The 6,228-nt window shown below is 38.3% G+C and overlaps 1 long non-coding RNA gene across 1 annotated transcript; it reads right to left on the bottom strand.

Moving 5' to 3' along the window:
* Window positions 1-269: 269 nt before the first annotated feature.
* LOC135984339 (uncharacterized) lies at window positions 270-5,840 on the bottom strand. Its single transcript, XR_010602275.1, has 3 exons — window positions 5,762-5,840; window positions 5,338-5,468; window positions 270-3,426 (listed from the first exon to the last, which is right to left on the bottom strand). It is a non-coding gene; the product is annotated as an uncharacterized LOC135984339 (long non-coding RNA).
* Window positions 5,841-6,228: the final 388 nt, after the last annotated feature.

Raw genomic sequence — 6,228 nt, 5'->3', positions numbered from 1 at the left:
CCGACCCTGTCACACTATATAATAATAATTACACAAACTTTGCTAGGTAATAATAAAAGTTACCAAGTGCTCATCCAGAGAACATAGAACATTACACATATAATTAAAAAATAATACATAGTACCTAACCACTAAATTTAACTACTTGGTTCTGATACCACAGTTAACATACAGCCATGTATTAGAATGTACTGTCTGTGCAATACCAAATAACCTTAACTCTGCCCCATATTGATGTCCTAACAGATGAACAAAAACACAGAAACAACTTTAGTGATTCATCAAAAACAGTTTAGTCTCAGCAGATATCACAAACACTGGAATGTCGTAATGAGCATCAGATATTGTTTGAGCCAACATATGTGGCCACAGTCCACATAAAAACACATTTTACAAACTACTAATTGGACCAATAGCATACAAAGATCTTCATTCCCTGTTCTTTATTAAAACTCACAATAACCCTCATAAGGCAGATATGATAATACACATTTGAGAGACAGCAAACTAAGGCACCCAGTGGTTAAGTGACTTGCTGATAAGTCCCCCATACACCAAAATAACAGTCAGTAGAAACTTTGCAAGTGGAAACTGTAATATTTTGGCATCATGTAATCTCTATCTCTCCCCCTGCCCCCGCTGTATTTGTGTGTATGAGTATAACATGTAGGCAGCAGGTGCAACTAAGAATAATTCATAGAGAAACTAGAGATAAAATTTTCAAATACACGTCAGTGATGAAGGAGCTTAAATCCCATTTTCAAAAGTGATTTAAGAGCCTAAATCTACTGAAAATCAATGGGATTATGTTCAGCATCTTTGAAAATACTGCATTACAGCTGACAATAAGCATTTCTTCAAGTATGGACTCCTGTATATTCTGATAAAACAGAAGTAGCAAAACTATCTTCAGTTGCACCATCTAGTGATACTAAGTGTCCAGTAAGATACTATAGATACTTGCTGAGTTTCTAGTCTCCTGTTCAGGAAAATCTATCTAAGGGGATTATTTCCTCCCTGTATGCAAAAAATCCGGTGCTGAGATAATTAAAACATTCTACTGTCAGCATTTCATGACATCTCTGTTAGCCAAAGTGTTGATAGTTTAACAGTGCTAGCAAAATATATTAACTTGCTTGATTGCAGTGGGTAGCTGCTATTTGGAATGTAGTAAAGTCTATCTATGACAATTGAGAAATGTTGCACCAACTGTGGGTTTTGATTATACAATGCCAAATTCCCTGTTCTCTCTGACAACAGAGAATCCACACTGCAGCATCTTAATGACCTGATCTGCTGAATGCCTGATGGCCACCTGCTGCCAAATATACTAGAGCTGCATACGATTTGCTAGTTTTTGAGGAGCTGAGAGTAGACTGGAATGAAAGGGCACTTATTGGAGCTCACATTGAAAAAGCAGTGGGAGATGTGATGGATGAAGATGAGGACAATACAGTTTACAACAAGACCATCTTCACTCTTGAAATGCAGATTAAAATATACACAGCAGCAATCAATGTGCTTGGTGAGCTGAAGGATTTCTGCACAGAACAAAAGCTTGATCTCTGTTAAAAAAATAACACAATGCAAAGGCAGCTGCACCACTAAGATACCAAACAAGTTGCAAACAACAACATTACAGAATTTTCAAAATTGAAGAGCTTTAAAGACTGATCACTTCTGAGCAACAAAACCTTGCATAGGGAGAATTTTTACTTTAATACTCTATTGTATTACCATATAATTTGATCATTTTAAAATCTTCCCATCAATCCACAACAGAGACCATGTTTCTCTACTCAATAAAGACATCAGATTTATAACCAAAGAGGATCAAACATTTAAAATGTGTTAACTTTTAGCTTAGTGCTACATAAATAAAGTGAATCAACAATTCAAAAGTGTCACTTTTTAAAGAAGTAGAAGCCCACTTTCACACTCAACTTAATGTACAATAGTTCTCACTTATAGCAATTGTACATATAAATCAGGGTATTATATGCACATTGGGCATTTAAATACATAAATGCCTATTTGCTTTCATAGATTCCAGATTTGGATTCACAGATGTAAGTGTTCACTAGCTATTTTGCACATGTACATTGGGTTTCTGTGTCTAAAATAATTTGGCATAGAATATCTGACTGGCAAAACAAATGAAACTGGGATTGAACTTTGCCAGCTAGACATTTCCAGACAATTAGCAGTTCCATTGGCATTTGTTGTCAATAGTTTTCTCTTTATGTTCAGAAATTAAACAAATATGTATAATGCTCTCTTGTTAGAAGGGCAACATTATTACATACATTCTTTAAAAATGCAAAACATTTAGTCTTCAGGGTTTTACTCAATCAATTATTGTATAGATAAGGTTAAATTATTGTGTATGTAAGTATATTATTGGATGGGTAAAATACGTTTTTGCATATTTTGTCATGTTTTTCATAAGACTCATTTCTCATTTTTAAGCATGTTTGGATTCTAACAAACATTATTTCCCTATAATTGTTTTGAAAGAGATTCAATATCTGTGGTAGACAATTTTGTTTTGTTTTTTTAAATGTTTCAACAGCCAGTGACCCAAGCTTGCAGTTCTAATGCAAACAAAAATTCCTGTTGCAGTCAACAGGAATTTTGTGTATATAAGATTTGCAACACCAGGCTCCAAATATAGGATCAAGCCCATTACAATCTTCTTTCAGATACAACTCCCACTCCCTTCTCTGAGAGTTTTGCTTATGGGATGATTGCAGACTTGATCCTCCTGAATTTTGCAACAGTTCAACTGTCATAGGAAAGTCAAAAAAATGTTTATAGGGAATTTCTTTGAATTGACTTGATGCTGTGAAAAAAAAATCCTAGAAAGATATAAAATTAACACGGCAGACATTATATTGGTTAAAAACGGACTAACTGATAGGTCTCAAAATGTATTTGTAAATGGGGAATCATCATCAACCAGGTGTGTTTCCAGTGGTGTCCTATAGGGTTCAGTTCTCAACCCTGAGCTATTTAAAGATTTGTATCAATGACTTAGAAGAAAACATAAAATAATCACTGATAAAATTTGCAGATGACACAAAAGTTGGGGAATGATAAATATTGAAGATAACAGGTCACTGATACGGAGTGATCTTGATCTATTGAAAAGTTGGGCACAAGAAAACGATATGCATTTTAAAATGGCTAAATGTAATGCATACATCTAGGAACAAAGGATAAGATTTGTGGGTCATGGTGGATAATCAGCTGAACATAAGTGCCCAGTGTGAGGCTGTGGCCAAAAAAGCTAATGTGGTCCTTGGATGTATACAAAGGATAATCTTGAGTAGTAGAGACATTATTTTACCTCTATATTTGGCATTGGTACGACCACTCCTGGAATACTGTGTCCAGTTCTGCTGTTCATAATTCAAGGAGGATAAACTGGAGAAGGTTCAGAGAAGAACCACAAGAACAATTAAAGGATTAGAAAACATACCTTAAAAGGACAAATGCAAGAAGCTCAATCTATTTAGCTTAACAGAGAACTTAAGGTGTAACTTAATTACAGTCTGTAAGTACTTATATGGGCAATAAACTTAGTGGGCTCTTCAATCTAGCAGAGAAAGGTACAGTGTTATCCAATGGCTGGAAGTTGAAGCTAGAGATATTCTGACTAGAAATAAGGTGTAAATTTTTAACACAGAGTAATTAATCATTGGAACCATTTGCCAAGGGTTGTGCTGGATTCTCCAACACTGACAATTATTAAAACAAGTTTGAATGTTTTTCTAAAATATGTTCTCTAGGAATTATTTTGAGGAAGTTCTATGGCCTGTGTTATGCAGGAGCTCAGACTATATGATCATAATGACCTCAGTGCATATTAAGCAGACAAGATAATTTTGGAGTTTTAGTTTGGAGGTTTCTAGTAGGGTGACTTCAAAGCACCAGTCCTAGGGAGGATACATGTTGTCCCATCGGTGTTAATATCCTTAGGGATCTGGTGCAGATCTAAAGCCATAGTGAACAGGAGGTGGCTTTGTTCAGGGTGACATTTCTGGGAGCGTTTTTTGGAGCTTTTAGAATCAGAGAACTAGTACCTGGGTCCTGTAAGGACTCTTCTGGCAGGGCTTTGGAATTGAGGGATATGCATTGGGTGGAGTGACTGGGGGAGGTCAAAGATGGATCAAGGAGGCCGGGGTGAATGCATTATTCTACAGGAGGTTAGCAAGCCCATGATCTGCCTTGTGGAGGCTGTGAGGGCATACATGGAAATGGGGCCAGGGAGGGATAGACTTCTCTTGATTCATGGTGATCCCCTTCCAAACTACCATTTTGTTACAATTTTAAGACAGGGACGGATGAGGTTGGGGCTTCCAGCACATGGACTTTGTTCCCACTCATTCAGGATTGGGCACAACAGCAGCGGCCCTCCTGGATTTTGGAGCTAGTGCAATTCAGGCATTTGGGCATTGGCATTTTGAAGCACACAAAGGGTATGTGATACCCCACGTGAGGAATCAGTGATAATTTTCCTTTATGTTTGCATTCCAGGTGCTGACAGATTGGCCAGGCCAATGGTGGTGTGGGTCTTTGGGCACTGGATTGTTTACTAAGAGCATAAGCAGACTTCCAGGTTGTCTGGTGAAGCAGTCCTGAGCCGGCATGGGAGGAGGGGCATGTTATGGGACCAGCTAATGCCCCTTCTATACACTGTGGTGGACCGTGAACAGGAACCAGCTATGATTGTTATTCACACTGGGGAAAAAGATTTGGGAATGCATCCAGGGGAGCACTGAATGATCAGAGCTAAGAGGGACTGGGGCAGATCCTGGAACTTCTCCTAGATGTAAAATTATTTGGTCAGACGTGTTGCAACGCAGGGTGTGGTGGGGAACTGTGAAACCCTGTCAGGTCCACAAGGCTAGGTGGTATATGAATAGGGAGGTGGCCAAATTCATAGGTGGCAAAGGGGGGGGGCGTTGGTAATTTCTCATCTGGACGTAACAAAAAGGCACCAGAATTGTTCATATAGTGGCCAATATTAAAGATGTCTGGGAACCCAGCAAGGGATTGGGGGAGGCAGCCAAGCTAATTGCCGGCACCTCCTTGTGGCAAATGTCCAGTGCAGGTACTCCATAGGGAAGGGATATTGTGATCAGATAAAATAGATTGGTAAAGGATCTAAAGGAGGTATTCTTTAAAGGAACAGAAATGGGGGTTTGGAGCTCCTATGACTGATACCACCCCCCCTTAACCCTCATTGAAGGGGGATAGTAGGGTTCCAGCAGTGGATTGGCTGGGGAGCAGGATGGGTAAAGAGAGAGAGCTGACAGCAGCCCATGGAATTACCTGCACTGTACACTTTTATCTGCCGGGTATTCCCAGACATTGAAGAATAAAGTTTCAGCCTGATTAAACCACATACAGGGTCTCCTGTCCTTCCAGCATAGTCAGACAATCGTCCCTTCTGGCCTTGGAATCTATGAAGCAATATATCAAGAATATGCTCAGGAATCTTTTAATTCAGAAGTTGTTTAAAATAAAGGAAACTCAATTCACTCTAGGGCAAATCTGAATGAAAATTAAGGTTCAACACCATCATTTTAAAAGCAAAATAATGATGGCATGCTTTTCTATTGCATTTTAAACTGTGGGGTTTTTTTTATTATTATTTATAGTTATCATTTTGGCTGCTCTGAGTAGCAGTGACTGGGATTAGTCATCTTCTTCTCTCCGCTGGATGAAAAATGAAGTTTGAAAGAATGTTCATTACCTTCCTGGCATGTGCTGACTGCACTGATTCTTCATCTGCCAAAGTGTGTACACTGGCTTCTGTCTCATCTAGAGACCTCTGCAACTTAAAGTAATTGATCAAATTAGCTCTAATATAATCCCACACAGGTTCTGTTACTGTTGCAGCTTGTTAACCTTATACACAAACAGTTTATTTAAACTATCTGGATGATATCATGAAAACCACCTCAAATAAATATGAAACGAACCCCTGTTCCAAGACTGTTCCAGAGCCTCATTTCTCTGGCGGTTAGAAACCTTCTAATTTCCATCTTTAATTTACTCATGGCCAGTTTATACCCATTTGTTGTTCTGCCAACTTTATCCTTCATCTTAAATAACATTTCTCCCTCTCGGATGTTTGTGGGTTGAGTTTTTTTTTTTTTTTTTAAAGATAAAATTTATAACTTCAGTCCTTAGTGAATTTCAATCCAGGTGGCCATACCC

The sequence above is a fragment of the Chrysemys picta genome, chromosome 6 (assembly GCF_011386835.1).
Source record: "Chrysemys picta bellii isolate R12L10 chromosome 6, ASM1138683v2, whole genome shotgun sequence".
Taxonomy (NCBI): domain Eukaryota; kingdom Metazoa; phylum Chordata; order Testudines; family Emydidae; genus Chrysemys; species Chrysemys picta.
Note: the sequence above shows the minus strand (reverse complement) of the source record. Positions and strands in the feature narration are given on the sequence as shown.